The sequence below is a fragment of the Apium graveolens genome, chromosome 6 (genome assembly GCF_009905375.1).
Source record: "Apium graveolens cultivar Ventura chromosome 6, ASM990537v1, whole genome shotgun sequence".
Classification (NCBI taxonomy): Eukaryota; Viridiplantae; Streptophyta; class Magnoliopsida; order Apiales; family Apiaceae; genus Apium; species Apium graveolens.
In genome coordinates, this window is record NC_133652.1 from 287,259,480 (window position 1) to 287,275,702 (window position 16,223).

General features: G+C 36.0%; 1 non-coding gene across 1 annotated transcript; it reads right to left on the bottom strand.

Annotated features, from left to right (window-relative positions):
- Positions 1-15,555: 15,555 nt before the first annotated feature.
- LOC141670195 (small nucleolar RNA R71) lies at positions 15,556-15,662 on the bottom strand. The gene has a single exon (XR_012554437.1). It is a non-coding gene; the product is annotated as a small nucleolar RNA R71 (small nucleolar RNA).
- Positions 15,663-16,223: the final 561 nt, after the last annotated feature.

Here is a 16,223-nt window from a genome sequence, read left to right on the forward strand (position 1 = left end):
TGATAGCAGTTCTGATGCTGCTGAGTTAAAGGTACCTCAAACTACTTATGCCTTTCATACTGAAGATATTAATGAGTTGAGAAGATATCTTAAAACCATGTTCATTAGTTATAGAGATCAAACTTTAACATGTGAAAGATTAACTTCTGAAAATCTTGCTTGTAAAAAGAGGAATGATTATTTAGAAAAAGAGTTAGTCATGTTCCATCAAACTCAGAAAGATAGAGATGATGCTTTCTATGTTAGGGATGAAGTACTTAAAATGAATGAATCTCTAAAAACTGAGTTAGAAAAGGAAAGAGAGATTATCAGGACTTGGACTAACTCTGGCAGAACAACTCAGAATTTGTTAAGTAGTGGAAACTGGAAAGAGGGCTTAGGTTATGGAGATGATAAAAAGGATAAAGGAACTTTAGATATTAAGCCTATAGTTGTTAAACAAAAGCCAAAGTTAAAACCTTTTAAGTTTGTAGCTGTAAAGTCTGAAACTGAGAAATCAGAAGTTAAAGAGGAATTAACTTCTGACAAACTAAAACAGGAAAAGACAACTGAAGTAAACGTAGGCTTAATGACTAAGAAGCAGCTTAAGCATAAGCTGAAAGAAGTTAGGAATGTAAACAAGGTAAAGTCACCTTGGAAAAATAGGAATGGAAAGGAAGGAGTAAATAAAAGCAATGATTATAAGACTGTTCCTAATGCTCCTAGAAAAACTTGTCATAACTGTGGAAGTTCTAACCATCTGGCTTCTTTTTGCAGGAAGAATAAGAACATAAACTCCTTACCTTCAAAGTCAGGAGTTAAGAGTCAGTCTGTTAGATATAAGCCACAAAATCCTTGTTTTCATTGTGGTAGTTTATGGCATTCCATTTATACTTGTAAGGAATATCATAGTTTGTACTATGATTATTATCAAATAAAACCTTCTTTAAAGAAAGTTAACATTGTTCCTTCTAGTGTAAGTTTTGATACAAAGTCTGATAGTGTAAATGCTGATAAGAAAAATGTTAACATAAACTCTGATGCTAAATCCGCTGCAAATGTTAACAAACTTAATAAGGCTAAAGGATCCAAGCAAGTCTGGGTCCTTAAAACTAATCATTAGTGGTCTTTGTGATTGCAGGGCAACAGGAAAAACATCCTAGTTCTGGACAGTGGATGCTCAGGACATATGACTGGAAATAAAGCCCTGCTATCAGAATTTATGGAGAAAGCTGACCCAAGTGTTTCATATGGAGATGGAAACATTGGAAAAACACTGGGATATGGCAATATCAATCTTGGGAATGTCATCATTAAACAAGTAGCTCTGGTCTTAGGACTTAAACACAATCTGCTGAGTGTTAGTCAAATCTGTGATAGAGGTTATCATGTGGATTTCTTTGAAAAACACTGTGAAGTTGTAAGCAAATCTACAGGCAAAGTTGTTCTGAAAGGATACAGGCATGGTAACACTTATGAAGCCAAGCTTTCAACAAGTACTGATGGTTCTGCAATCTGTCTGATGAGTAGAGCATTAATTGAAGAAAGCTGGAACTGGCACAAGAAACTCTCTCATTTAAATTTCAACAATATAAATGAACTAGTCAAGAAAGATCTTGTGAGAGGACTGCCAAAATCAGTATTTGCTCCTGATGGCCTTTGTGATTCATGTCAGAAGGCTAAACAAAGAAAATCTTCATTCAAGAGCAAGACTGAATCATCAATTCTTGAGCCTTATCACCTACTACATGTTGATCTATTTGGTCCAGTGAATGTCATGTCTATTACAAAGAAGAAATATGCTATGGTCATAGTGGATGAGTTCACCAGATACACATGGGTGTATTTCTTGCATACAAAAAGTAAAACTGCATCTATCTTGATTGATCATGTCAAGCAACTGGATAAATTGGTCAAAGATTCTGTTAAGATAATAAGAAGTGATAATGGCACTGAGTTCAAGAATTTGACAATGGAAGAGTTCTGCAAAGACCATGGAATCAAGCAGGAATTTTCTGCTCCTGGAACTCCACAGCAAAATGGAGTTGTTGAAAGAAAGAATAGAACTCTTATTGAAGCTACACGAACTATGCTTAATGAAGCAAAGCTACCAACCTATTTTTGGGCTAAAACTGTGCAGACTGCTTGTTTTACTCAGAATGCAACACTCATTAACAAGCATGGAAAGACACCATATGAGATGGTAAAGAAAAGAAGCCAAATCTGAAGTATTTTCATGTATTTGGATGCAAGTGTTTTGTTCTTAAGACTCACGCTGAACAGCTATCCAAATTTGATTTAAAAGCTGATGAAGGAATTTTTGTTGGATATCCACTTTCCACAAAAGCCTTCAGAGTCTACAATTTAAGAACAAGGGTTGTCATGGAATCTATCAATGTCTCATTTGGTGATAAGAAGATTACTGGACTTGAAGATTTCAATGATCAAGATCAGCTGAGATTCGACAATGAAGACTTAAATTCTGATACTGAAAATCCTGACAGTCTAAATCTTGATACTGCAAACTCTGATGGATTAAACTCTGATGTTATTGAAACTGTGGTGACTACGTCAAAGGAAGATGCACCTGTGCAGGGGGAGCATACTGAAGATACAACCACATCTCAAGAAGCATCAGAATATACAACTGGCTCTTCAAGTTCTGATTCATCAAGTTCTGATAAGCCAAGTTCTGATAGTTCTGAAAACTTAAATTCTGAAGGATCCAACTCAGAGAGCATAGTTTCAGGGGGAGCATCAGAAAATGTTGATGAAGATGGTATGGATCATGGGGGAGCATCCAGTTCTAGAGAAAACCTTCCATCTGCAAGGAAGTGGACCAAATCACATACACCTAACTTAATAATTGGAAATCCTGATGCAGGTGTCAGAACTAGAACAACTACTTCAAGTGAATGTCTTTATAATTCTTTTCTTTCTCAGACTGAACCAAAGAAAGTGGAAGAAGCTCTTCAACATGCTGATTGGATGTAAGCAATGCAGGAAGAGTTAAATGAATTTGAAAGAAACAAAGTCTGGACCCTAGTGCCAAGACCAAAGAACAGATCTGTTGTTGGTACAAAGTGGGTGTTCAGAAACAAAACTGATAGTGATGACATAATTACAAGGAATAAAGCAAGGTTGGTTGCAAAAGGATATTCTCAACAGGAGGGAATTGATTATGATGAAACATTTGCACCAGTTGCTAGATTGGAAGCCATAAGGATATTTTTGGCTTATGCTGCTCACAAAAAGTTTACTATCTTTCAAATGGATGTGAAAAGTGCTTTTCTCAATGGAGAATTGGAAGAGGAAGTATATATTGAACAACCTCCAGGCTTTGTAGATCCCAAATATCCAAATCATGTCTACAGGCTTGATAAAACACTTTATGGCCTTAAACAAGCTCCAAGAGCATGGTTTGAGACTTTAGCTCAGTTTCTTCTGGAGAGTGGATTTAACAGAGGAACCATAGACAAAACACTGTTCTACCTCAACCATGGAAAGGACTTACTTTTGGTTCAGATATATGTTGATGATATCATCTTTGGTTCTATAAACGACAGACTTTGCAAGAAGTTTGCCAAACTGATGCAGTCAAGATATCAAATGAGTATGATGGGGGAACTTAGCTATTTTCTGGGACTTCAAGTCAAGCAGAATGAAGAAGGAACTTTTATTTGTCAAACCAAGTACACCAGAAATTTGCTGAAGAAATTTGGAATGCAAGATTGTTCAAGTGCATCCACTCCCATGGCCACTGCAACAAAATTGGATAAGGATACTGGTAAATCAGTAGATATTACTGATTACAGAGGTATGATTGGCTCTCTACTCTATCTAACTGCTAGTAGATCTGATATCATGTATGCTACCTGTCTTTGTGCAAGATTTCAAGCAGATCCAAGAGAACCTTACTTAACAGCTGTGAAAAGAATTTTCAAGTATCTTAAGGGAACAGCTGATCAAGGATTATGGTATCTTAGAGAATCAGATTTTAAACTAATAGGTTACTCAGATGCAGATTTTGCAGGTTGCAAAATTGACAGGAAAAGCACAAGTGGAAGCTGCAAATTTCTTGGAGGCAGATTGGTTTCTTGGTTTAGCAAGAAACAAAAGTCAATTTCCACATCAACTGCAGAAGCAGAGTACATTGCTGCAGGAAGCTGTTGTGCACAGATTCTTTGGATGAAGAATTAGTTACTAGATTATGGGTTAACATATTTTAAAATCCCTATTTACTGTGATAATCAAAGTGCTATTGCTATGACAGGTAATCCAGTTCAACACTCAATGACAAAGCACATTAGCATAAGGTACCACTTCATAAGCGAACATGTGGATGAAGGTACAGTGGAATTGCAATTTGTTCCAATAGATCAACAACTAGCAGATATCTTCACAAAACCACTGTGTGAAGCTACTTTTACAAGATTGGTTAATGAACTTGGAATGGTTTCAGGTTCTTTTTCTAAATCTGCTTAGCTTTTGTTCTGATGCATCAGACTTTATGATCAGTATTTCCAGATATAGCTATCTTTGTGTATTCTGTGCCTAATTGAAAAATTGCTTAAGTACTGATTGTTGTCTGATGTGAATTTCAAAACTCTGATAGTGATATGAATGTTTCTGTAATTATTCAATCCAATGAGGATAAGTATGCTAGATTCTGACCTAGTAATCTTTAATATACTACCAAATCCCATGCTAGAAGTAATTATTTATGTTGAAATCTATTGACACAAGCAAATTCTGATATTGAGCTTAGTTAAGTTTACTTTGTCTATCTTATTACTAAGTCAAAAACTAAAATAATGCTTCTTATCTGTTAAGTTCTGATGTTAGTAAATCTGGTGAATGTACTAAGTGCTGATAAGCCTCACTTATCAAAAGAAAAGGAAAAGAAAAAGAAATAAAAATCAGTTACTCCTTTGATATCTAGAGTAAAAACTGTGAAAGGGAAGAACCAAGTGCATTGCTGGTATTAAGTTATATGCATCAGAAAAGCTAAAACAAATATTTTTCTTGGTGGCTTTTCACACTCTATGATTATTGGAGAAATACTCTGATATTAGCATAAATTCTGATAAGCAGTCGTGACTCACTTGCACTGAGAAGCCATTGTAAAATGGAATTTCAAAAGATGCATAAAATGAGCACAAAACAGTTGAGGTGGACTCATGCATGAACTCATTGTAAAGTAGACTTCAGAATCATGACAGATTTTGAGCAAAGTTCTTAGTTATGCCTTATTTTTATGATGAACTGAAGTGAATCAGACTTTAATCCTTATCTGATATTTATCTTACTGCACACACATACACTCCATATGGATGATGAAAATTACTGTGGTGATAAATGATGTTTTAGATAAATAGTTTATGTGTCAGATTGCATAAATTCTGAGGACAAGTTATGATGGAAGTTCTGATGATTAAGTTCTGAAGAAACGAAATCAAAATTTGTGTGAAGAATTACAGAAATAGGCATTCATTTTTTGAGTTAAGAAATCATGTTCTGATATAAGTCTAAGTCCTGATATTACACTCTGATTCTTTACTTGACCTATCTGTGTTTAAAATCTGAAATAGTCTTATTTAAAATCAGAATATGTTTGGGTGAGATATTAACAGTCAATACAATTAGGATTAGTGGTACTCGTCCATGCACAGTAATTTTTACTTGTTTCATGTGCGCATTAAATCCTGTTTTAAACTTCCAATGGCTGTTTTTATTCTCATCAATTTCGGGAGACCAGGTAGAATTATTTCTACCTATAATCATTAAATTTTCCTTGCGTCTCCTGACATTCCATTGGCTACATAAACCAACACTTCATTCCAGCCAGCACATCTCTCATTTTCTCACAAACTCACTCTTGTCTTATTCTTATCACCACAAATGGCTGCGTTTGGCCGATTTTACAATTATGGCACTGAGACTGTACATGTTTTTCTAAATGGAATTCCAACTCCATACCATATCAACAACATTCCTCATAATATCTGGATTCAATTTCCAGAGATCATTAAACGTGATCTGTTGACAGTCCGAAGAGATCTACATCTCCATCGTCTCTGACAGTAGGAGCGAATCATTCGTCTCGCTGTTCTTTTTGTTGAGAGTAGGAAGAAGAAATAATTTCTGCTACCTATTTTTCTTCACCGTCAGCTTTGTCAGGCTTCTTAGCTTAGGACAAAAGCTGTTGATGTTATGATTTGTAGCTTAGGACAATCTTGTAATTTTGTGATGTAATTTAAATTTCATGAAATGTATTTTCTCAATATACTAATGAAATTTTATATTTATACAAGATTTTGTCTCTGAGTGGTTTGATATTCTGATGCATTTTTAAATGCTGATTTACCCATATTCTGATGACCATTTTAGCTCTGATACAAATCAAGTTCTGATTCTGACGTGGCAATATTTGTTTACTTGGTTTCTTTATGGTCATTCTCTCATTGGTCATATTTTTTTCAGAATATTGGTCTCGCAGTGAAAATAATTTACTAAGTGGAAACAGTTTTAAATTTTAAAATAAAACTGAACTACCTTAATTAATGGGATTACTTGGCAAGTGAAACGGTTTTTCCTTGAAAAAATGCATGTGATAAGTAATGATTACTGTATTCCCGTGCCCATTAATTATCCTTTACTGCTGCATGTCTGACAGGTGTCCAACGGTTACTTTTTTTACCGTGTATAAGTAAAAGAGAGAAAAGATTGTAAAATCTTTTATTTACTTTCACATCTTATCTCTCTCTCTTTACTTCTATTCTCTCCCATCTCCTGACGTTTTTTTTTCATACAGGCATTTTATCAAACACCTTACAGGCAACCTAATTTCTCAATTTTTCTCATGGCACCTAAGGATTTGATTATAGATGGAGCCAAGTTTGTACCCAACAACTATGCTGCAATCTTGAACAATGCTGAAGCTTCATCTGATTTGCACTTTATGCAAGATCTTCTAGCACACAGTGAGATTGGGTATGCGTTGACCCAACCTCAAGTCATTTCAAGCCAACAAGTTCTGACATTCTGGCGGACTGGGCATTTTGATAATGGTGGTGCTACTGGTACTCCAAGCATTATTTTTGAAGTGAATGATGTTGAACATTTGGTAACTCCTGGAGCAGTTCGTAAAGCTCTCCACTTACTAGAAGGCTGCACTTTTTCAACAGTGGAGGAACCTGTTCTATAGCAGCTCATGGCCAATTTGGGGTATGAGAAGAGTTTGGCCAAGCTTGGACAGTTGAAAAGGGCACATATCAGGAAGGAATGGAGCTTTTTCTTCGACTGCATCACTAAGGCATTCGCCAATAAGTGTTCCAACTTTGATGCCATTCCAATTATGAGTCAACACATCGGGTATGCTATTATTCACCAAACTCATTTTGATTTTGCAAGTGCTGTGCTAGGTTTTATAGGGGATAGGATGACAGAAGATAGGAATGTAGTGTACTTTGCTAGATTCTGTCAGCTTATATATACCTTCTGTTGTGCTGATGAACCCCAACCTACCACTGACTTAATTCCACCATTTAAGCTTTCAAAACGGGCTTTTAATGAGTTGGTAAATGCTGACCTTAAGAAAAAGGTGGTTAGACCCTTAAAGATACCTCAGTCTGTAAAACAGATCCTGGTAAATGCTGATCCTCAAACCTACAGATCTGTTTACCCTGATGTTCAACCCACCAACACATCCTAGACACCACAACAACCATCAGAACATACCACATATACATCTCAACCTACTCAACCCTCTATCAGAACATATCTCCAACTTTCACATATTTCTCAACCTTCATCATCAGCACATACTATGAGGCCTTCATATTCAAAGGCCGAGAGGATAAAGACTGTACCTCAGACACCATAGAAGAGAAGGAAGATTGTTCTGAGAGATGAGTTAGACAGTGAGGAACAAATTCCTGTGTCAGAACCTGTTGTCAAAGAAGCTGAGAAGGTTTCTTCTCAGAAGGATATTGGAATTGGGGGTTCTAAGCTTCTCAAACGGCTTAGAAGGATATATTCTGATGAAACTCCCAATGTATCTCCACCTTCAAAGAGATATAAGAAACATAGAGCACCCAGGGATAGGGCTAAGCCAGTTTCAGAGGATGAGAAAGAAGCAGCTACGGAAGGAGATCAAGAATCTCTGATCTTAAAGGAGCCAGAATTTGCTGAAGCTACTGCATCTACACCTCCATTGTCACCAACTCAGAAAACTGCTCAAGATAAAGTATCTACACCACCTGTGACTCCTGTAAATGAACCAGTATCTACTGCAGACCCAGGCACAAGTTCTGAGATTGATATTCACAACCTAATTGTGCCTGAGGTTCTCTACTTAGAAGCTCCACCAAATCCAATCAATCCATCAACAACACCAATTCCTGATGCTAATGAAACTCCAGAATTGTCTACAACACCTTCTCTGCATCTAGACATTGAAGATCAGACTATAGGTGAGCCTCATAATATGGTTGTTGATCAGAACTTGGAAGCAGATCAGCACTTAAAGGATGATGTTGAAGCCTCTATAGCCTCTCATACTGTTCTTTTATCAGAGGATGTTGACTCTGTAAGTTCTGATGCTGCAAATGCTGATGATACTGGTGATGCTGCTACAAATGCAGATGCTGATGCAGCTGGTCCTTCTGGACATGCATCTCTACAAGCTCCTTCAAAAGCTGAATTAGTTAAAAAGTTTGTTAGAGGAGATGCACCAGTACCTTGGAGTGAAACTCCTAGAGGACAGGAGTGGACTAAGGAGTGGAACACAGTCACCTTTGTTCCATCTGAAAAAATTCTTGCTGAGCACTTGGAAAAAGCTGATGAGATGCTAATTAATGATGATTTCAAGACACAGCTACGAGTTACTGCTTTGAGTACTAGACAAGGTCAACACTTAACAACTCATGCCGAGGTGCATAAAATTCAAGAAGCTTTAATCAAGCAAGAAACAACTATGAAACTTGAAAAGAAAAGCTTTTTCAAACCTACCTTTGACAGAGTTTCCTACATTGAGAAAACCCAAGAGAAGCAACAATCTCAGATTGATGAAATTTTGCAAAATCAAGCTTCTCAGCAATCTCAACTCGATGAAATCCAATCCTCAGTGGAATTGCTTGTCTCTCTTCTTTTACCTGCTGATGCCAAAAAGGGGGAGAAAGTAATTAAGTCCAAATGCAAACTTGATAAGACAATGAAGAAAAAGGATGATGGTAATGACCCGGGAAACTCTGGAATGGGTGGAGGTCATGGTCAAGGTAGAGGTCTCTCATCAAGAAGAGCTGGAACTATAAGTCATAGAACAAGTTCTGATACTGGGAGAAGAATAACTTCTGATACTGGTAAAAGGATAAGTTCTGATGAACGTTTGGATCTTGATGAAGAAATTTCATGGTAGTTATTTCTGAAAGAAAATCCAGGAATGGACTTTGAGAGTCTAATGGAAGAAGAAGCTAGACTTAAGTCAGAAAAAGTCAACTCCAAATCTGAAGCTTTTGTTGTTAAAAAGAAACTTCCTACAGCTAAAGGCATTGTGATAAAAGAAAGGACAAATCCTGTGGCAACCAAGGCCAAATCACAATTGCAGATAGATCTAAGGTCCAAGGGAAAAGAAAAAGTTGGTGAACCTATAAAGGTTTATGTGCCTCCTATGGATGAAGAAATTTCTGTTGAAGATGCTGATCTTACTCTGACTTCGAGAAATATTTCTAAGACAACCTCTGACATGGCTCAAGTTGTTCAGAGTCAATATATAGTTAGTTCTGATATAACCATGAAGCAAGCAACCTCTGACATAGCTCAAGTTGACTTGATATCAGAAGATAAGTCAAAGGAAACCTCTGACATTGCTCATGTTAAATCCTCAAGGTTACTCCTACCAGGTTTCACTAAAGCCAAACAGACTCAACCTTTAAAGACTGCAGCAAGTGGTTTTGAAGCAAGAGTGGTTACTGGAAAGGAAGCAAGAGATAAATCTGGATTGGGTAGTGTTGATGAAAGAAGAGTGCAGAACACAACCAATGATCCAACTTCCTGAAGTGAACCAGGTGTTGGAGCAACTCCTGAAAGATTGAATCAACTAGATTCTATACAGATGGTCTACCATACCTTCTTGAAAGAACACATCTTGTTATATTTCATGACAGATGGAAGGGTTTACCATATAAGGGAAAATGCTATACCACTGGAGTATTTTGAGGAACTAGAACATGTTTTATTCTTACTTCAAGTGAATGACAGAATAACAGAAAGTGCTGCAAACTATTTTAAGACTCAAATTCAGAGACAAAAAAGGCTCTATTCTGTAAAGTCTGACAACACATACTGTCCTAAGTACAGAGATCACAAGGGTGATATTATTGATATGAAGCCTAATACTGCACAGATCAGAACATATCTTGGTATTAAGGGACTTGAATTCAATCTAGAGTCTGACAAAGCCTCTGTCATAAGACTAGATCAGGAGTTGAGAAAAGCGAAAATTAATGATCTCAGATATGCTATCTTCCAAACTGGTGAAGATACTGCAGAACTCAAAGATGCTAAAAGGAGGATGATTGATGAACTCAGATATGCTGAGAGATGTTTGTTAAAGAACTATCTCAGAACAACTCCTGACGTCAAAGAGATCAGAAAATGAAGCCAAGTCAAGATCTACAACTGCTCAAATTTTGATATGTATACAGACTAAAGTTGTTATCATAAGTTAAAGTTGGTAAAGCTTTAAGGACTGTAAGTTGTAGTTATCTAGTCAAATTCTCATGCATTTGTACTTAATGTTTTTGACATCATCAAATATCTGCTAAACTTGTATATTATGCTAATTTACAAGTTGGGGGAGATTGTTAGATATATTTGATAATGTCATGTCTAATATGATTTATGTTTAGTTTTCAGATCTTACTTGAACAGGACAAATCAGTACTTAACTGAGATCAGCACTTATACTGAAGTCAGAACTTAAGTTATCAGTACTTAAGGTTCAGGAGATATTTATCAGGAGATAATATCAGGACTTAAAGTAAACTTTCAGATAAGGAAGGCGGCTGATTAAAAGGAAAGAAGATCAAGACAAACGTAAGAAGAAATATGCATGAAGAAGGAATTCTATGAAGAATGGAATACTTGGAAGAAAAGATAACTGATTGATATATTTTAGGAAGCAGAATTATATTCCATATCAATTAGCAATTATCTTGTAACTGTGTGATATATAAACACAGACATAGGGTTTACACTATATGTGTTATCATTATCGAGAATATTATTCATTGTAACCCTAGCAGCTCTCGTGATATTTGTTCATCACTGAGAGAGGACAGTTCCATATTGTAACAGAGTTTATTATATTGAATAAAGTATGTTTTCTGTTACTTGAGTTCTTTAATTCAATTTGATTGTGATAAACACTGTATTCAACCCCTTTCTACAGTGTGTATAACCTAACACCTAACTTGAAAGGTATCAAGTCAACTGAGAAATGATGTCCCGCTATTTCAATATCGCAACCTGGACAAACTCGATCTACCGCAATCTGATCATCATTTGCTAACTTTATGATTAATGTCTCATCTAACCGTTGGATCTCACAATATAGCTTAGGAATAATGTAATAACCCCAAAAATTTTGGACTTTTTGTAATCCTTATGAATAGTGATTTTGCTGATTATGCTGATTAAGGAAATTTTTCATGCCACACTATATATGAGTTCTTTTTTTTTGAATAAATGTAGGAGTTCTTTTATTGATATTCTGAGATCTTATTAGTACTCCATAAAGTATATGAGTGTATGTAAAGATCGTCAGAATCCAAATTCGAACACTTTGATTTTTCTCGAAAATCCACCAGATACCGAAAGAATTGGGTATATGGTAACATGATTTAAAGTATTTAAATTCATAGATTATAAGAGAGGATCATAAAAGAAATATAAAATATTGAGAAAGATTTAGGGGAACCCAAGTAATAAGATCCCGGGTATGATCCCTCAAACGACAAAAGAAAACGAAAGTTAAGCAAACCGTATAACAGATAAGCGGTCATTAGCCAAGTAATTAAGGGTTAATCAAAGAGGTTAGTTGATGATGATGTCATCACACCACAAGGAGAAGACATGTGTTAAAAGATGACACAATCATGATGACATAAGCATGACAAGTAAGATTGTTTTGTTGGATGATTATTAGCCAAGTAAAAGGTACCATGGTAAAATCTAAAAAGTAGCCAAGCCAAAAAGGGAAGCAACCAACCAAAAATCATAAAAAATATAAAATAGAAGTTGACTTGCTTTTCCAAGAACAAGCTCTCGACTTCTTCACTTTCAAGGAAGAAGAATTTGCAAACTCCAAGCTTCACTTCATAATCAAATCCAAGGTAATTATGTAAGCTTCCCTATGATTAGATAAGTATATCCTAGGAGTTTAAGCTTCCAATTCCTTATAAATATCTTCCAATAAATCAAGGAAGGAGATGGTGAATAGTGATTTCTTGAAATTAATTTTTGTGTTCTTGATTTCTTTGAAAGATCAAGCTTGTAGGAGGGTAGATCAAGGCTCCTTAAGGCTTCCTAGCTACTTATCACTCACCAAGGAAGGTAAAACCTCATACCCTAGCTTTACTTTTGAGTATTTAAGAATGGTTTTGATTTATATAGTATATGAGAAGCATGATTCTTTTTTGTTTAAAGTTTGGTTGGATTTGTAGTGATTTTGAGTTATGAATCTTGGTTATTGGTTAATGAACCTTAAGTATAGTTAGTAGCTCATGTTTGTGATTGAATGAGTTGGAAAATCTTGAGGTTATGGACTGATGTAGTAAGGTTTAGATGAATTTGGGTTGTATTGATGGTTATGAGTTGGTTTGTGGTTGATTGGAGTAGTATAAACATTGGTAATCGCGTAAACATAGCCGTCGTAATGCCCATTTTCATTCAACTTCTTGTTCTTAGAGTTCGGGACAGAAATCTAACTGACCAATCTGTAACTTTACCATATTTAGCTAGATCGTATCGTAAGCTTCATTTTGATATGTGGTTCGCTTGGATCCAATGTACGGTTTAGGAGAAACGACCGTTTAAAGTAACGGTGTTCCACGAGCGAACTATTACCCCTCGCTCTACTTTGAAACCTTGGTTAAGGTCCTTAAATGACTAATTGGAGTATGAAACAATTATGTAAGTTTAATTGGTCAGTTGGTAGAGTATTCGTGAAAGAGTCGCCTTAAAAAGTTATACGGTTAATTTTATAAAAATAGTGGAGCCAAGGGTACTCGAGCGACGTATGTGAATCGTTAAGCGCAAAAGTGAACGTTAGGGTCTAATTGGTTAAAGTCTAGTTTCTTAAAGCGACCATTGTTTAATTCCAACTTATATGTTGTTTATTGGTTACCAGACTCGACCCAAGCCTTTTACCACCCCCAGTCGCTCAGGCAAGTTTTCTACCCGTTATATTGTTATTGTGATGTAATATATTGATGCATTATCTTGAGATAAGCGCATGGTTTTTATTAGAAAAGTCTTGCGATATATTGGAGCATGTTGATATGATATATATATGCATGCCTGTTTCGTAATCTTGATATCTTGTTATCGATTCAATTGCTTATAAACTGCATAATACCTATGCTAGAGATAAGCAGTAGTTGCGTATACCCTTAGTATAGGGGACCCAAAGGTGAACATTTTTCTAAACCGGGAGTCGATGTTTCCGAGTATAATATATATATATTTATATATATATATAGTTTTCTATAACTATTAATCAAATAAGGTATATTTGATAGTTTTGAATAATAATCAAACTTATTTTCGATTATTTAAATAAAGATCGTACTTTCGTAAAAGTAGATATTTTGTTATTTATTATTCGTTTCAAGTATGAGTTTTAAAACTTCTACTTCAATTATTTTTATAAAGATTATCCTTTATGGGAATATTATCTAAATAATAATATTCAGATATTTTCTAACATATTGGGACTGAATTATTTTATTAAATCATCATTACTCTAAACATTCTTTAAAATGTTTTCGAGTCTTCAAAATAATTTTAAAAGTTAGAGCAGATCCCAAAACTCATTTTCAGATTTCAGATCTTTTTTTCGAAGGGGATTTAAATACTCACCCAAAACCTAAGGGATCAGGCTCAGTGGTGTATTTTTCGAGCAACGAAGTTGCTAACTTTATAAAAGAGTTTGATTACTTGCCTAACATTCGGGAAGTAATCCCAATCGAAATGCGTCGGCATAAGCAACATGGGCTCAGTGGGAGTCCATCGTACTTTTTAATGAAGCGAAAGTGAATTTAAGGATTTAGAACTTGCCATGCTAGCATAGGTTCATGTATTTGTTATGCATGATTCATGGGTAATTTTAACCATGTTACTTGCCCTATGTAATCATGATAGATAACTTGTGCATTAAACCGTTATGTTGTCAAATTCTATAGACATATAGTGTCTCAATATAATTGGTGTTTATTCAGCTTCTATCTCTTTTGTGGATGTCTGGTAGTATGGTATTCGTACAACGAAAGTTGGCATTTATCAGTTTCGTTTTATCTGATTAGTGTCATCACCATTACATGCTAAGGTTAAGAATGAAAAGGCTATTGAATGAAGTACTTAATGAAGTTAGAATCCCATGTTTGTCATATATGTTAATTCAACCATTCTTATTCTCTTAGTTATAATTGTTAGCTTAAGTTTAGTTAAAAACAATCTTAGTTTGTTAACCGTCTTAGCATTGGATAATAACCATACCATTGTTGCATAGGTGCATATATTTAAATTAACCAAAGAGTCTCTGTAGAAACGAATTTGATTTAAATCTTATACTACTTGTGAACACTTATACTTGCGTGTATTATTAGCGCGTGTTTAGAGACTAACAAGTTTTTGGCGCTGCTGCCGGGGACTCGGTGTTAATTTTTAGTTTATGTGTTTGTCATTAGTGGTCGTTAAAGTTCATTGACTCGGACATTGTTACTTATCTGTTACCTTGTCTTATTTCAGGTAGTCTAGCGAGCGTGTATGCATACTCGTTCTCGGTCTCGTAAGAGAAATCTGGATAAAGCCGAGGAAGAAGCTGTAGTGGTTCGTAGGGAAGTTGTTGAGGATGAAGAGAAGGTAGAATAAGAATAGAAAGTCAAGGAACCAGTTTTAGTAGCGATGGGAGATCAAGCAGAAAATCCTAAGGCCTTAATGGATTATTCTCGGCCTAAGATCAATGACATTTAGTCGAGCATCATCAGACCAGCCATCTCGACTAACGCTTTTGAGATCAAGTCAAGCATGATTCAGATGATACATAACTCTTTTCAGCTTGGGGGTTCTCCTACTGAAGACCCCAACATGCACATCAGGGATTTCATCGAGATCTGCGACACTTTCAAGTTCAATGGTGTGACTGAAGATGCTATTAAGCTGCGACTCTTCCCATTCTCTCTGAGGGATAAAGAAAAGTGCTGGTTACATTCTCTACCACCAGGGTCTATCACCATATGGGAGGATCTTGCTCAAAAGTTTCTCACTAAATTCTTCCCTATAGCGAAGACTGCTGCAATTAGGAATGCTCTTACTCAGTTTGCTCAGCAAACTGGTGAATCTCTGTGTGAGACTTGGGATCGATATAAGGAGATGCTAAGGAAGTGCCCACACCATGGCATGCCTGATTGGATGATTATAAACTGTTTCTACAAAGGACTGGGTGCTATTTCTAGACCCATGCTCGATACAACATCAAGAGGAGCCTTGTGGGCTAAAAGCTATAATAAAGCTTATGAATTGATTGAACTGATGGCTGCTAATGAATACCAGAATCCTTCCCAGAGACTGACTCAGGGAAAAGTAGCAGGAATTCTGGAGTTGGATGCAGCAACTGCTATAGCTTCCCAACTTAAGGCTTTGACGATGAAGGTGGACTCTTTGGCTAATTATGGAGTTAATCAAATCACTAGTGTCTGTGAGCTTTGTGCTGGTGCCCATGAGATTGATCAGTGTGCTATTTCTAGTGAATCAGCTCAGTTCGTGAGCAACTTTCAGTGATCGCAACACCCTGTGCCAGCCACCTATAATCCTAACAACCGTAGTCATCCTAATTTCAGCTGGAGCAATGCTCAGAATGCGGTTCAACAGCCGTATCAACAGTGTTCATCTTGACTAACTCTTCTTCAACATAGCTATTTCTGTTTTTTGTACTTTAGATTTTCAGATTTTAATCTTTCATT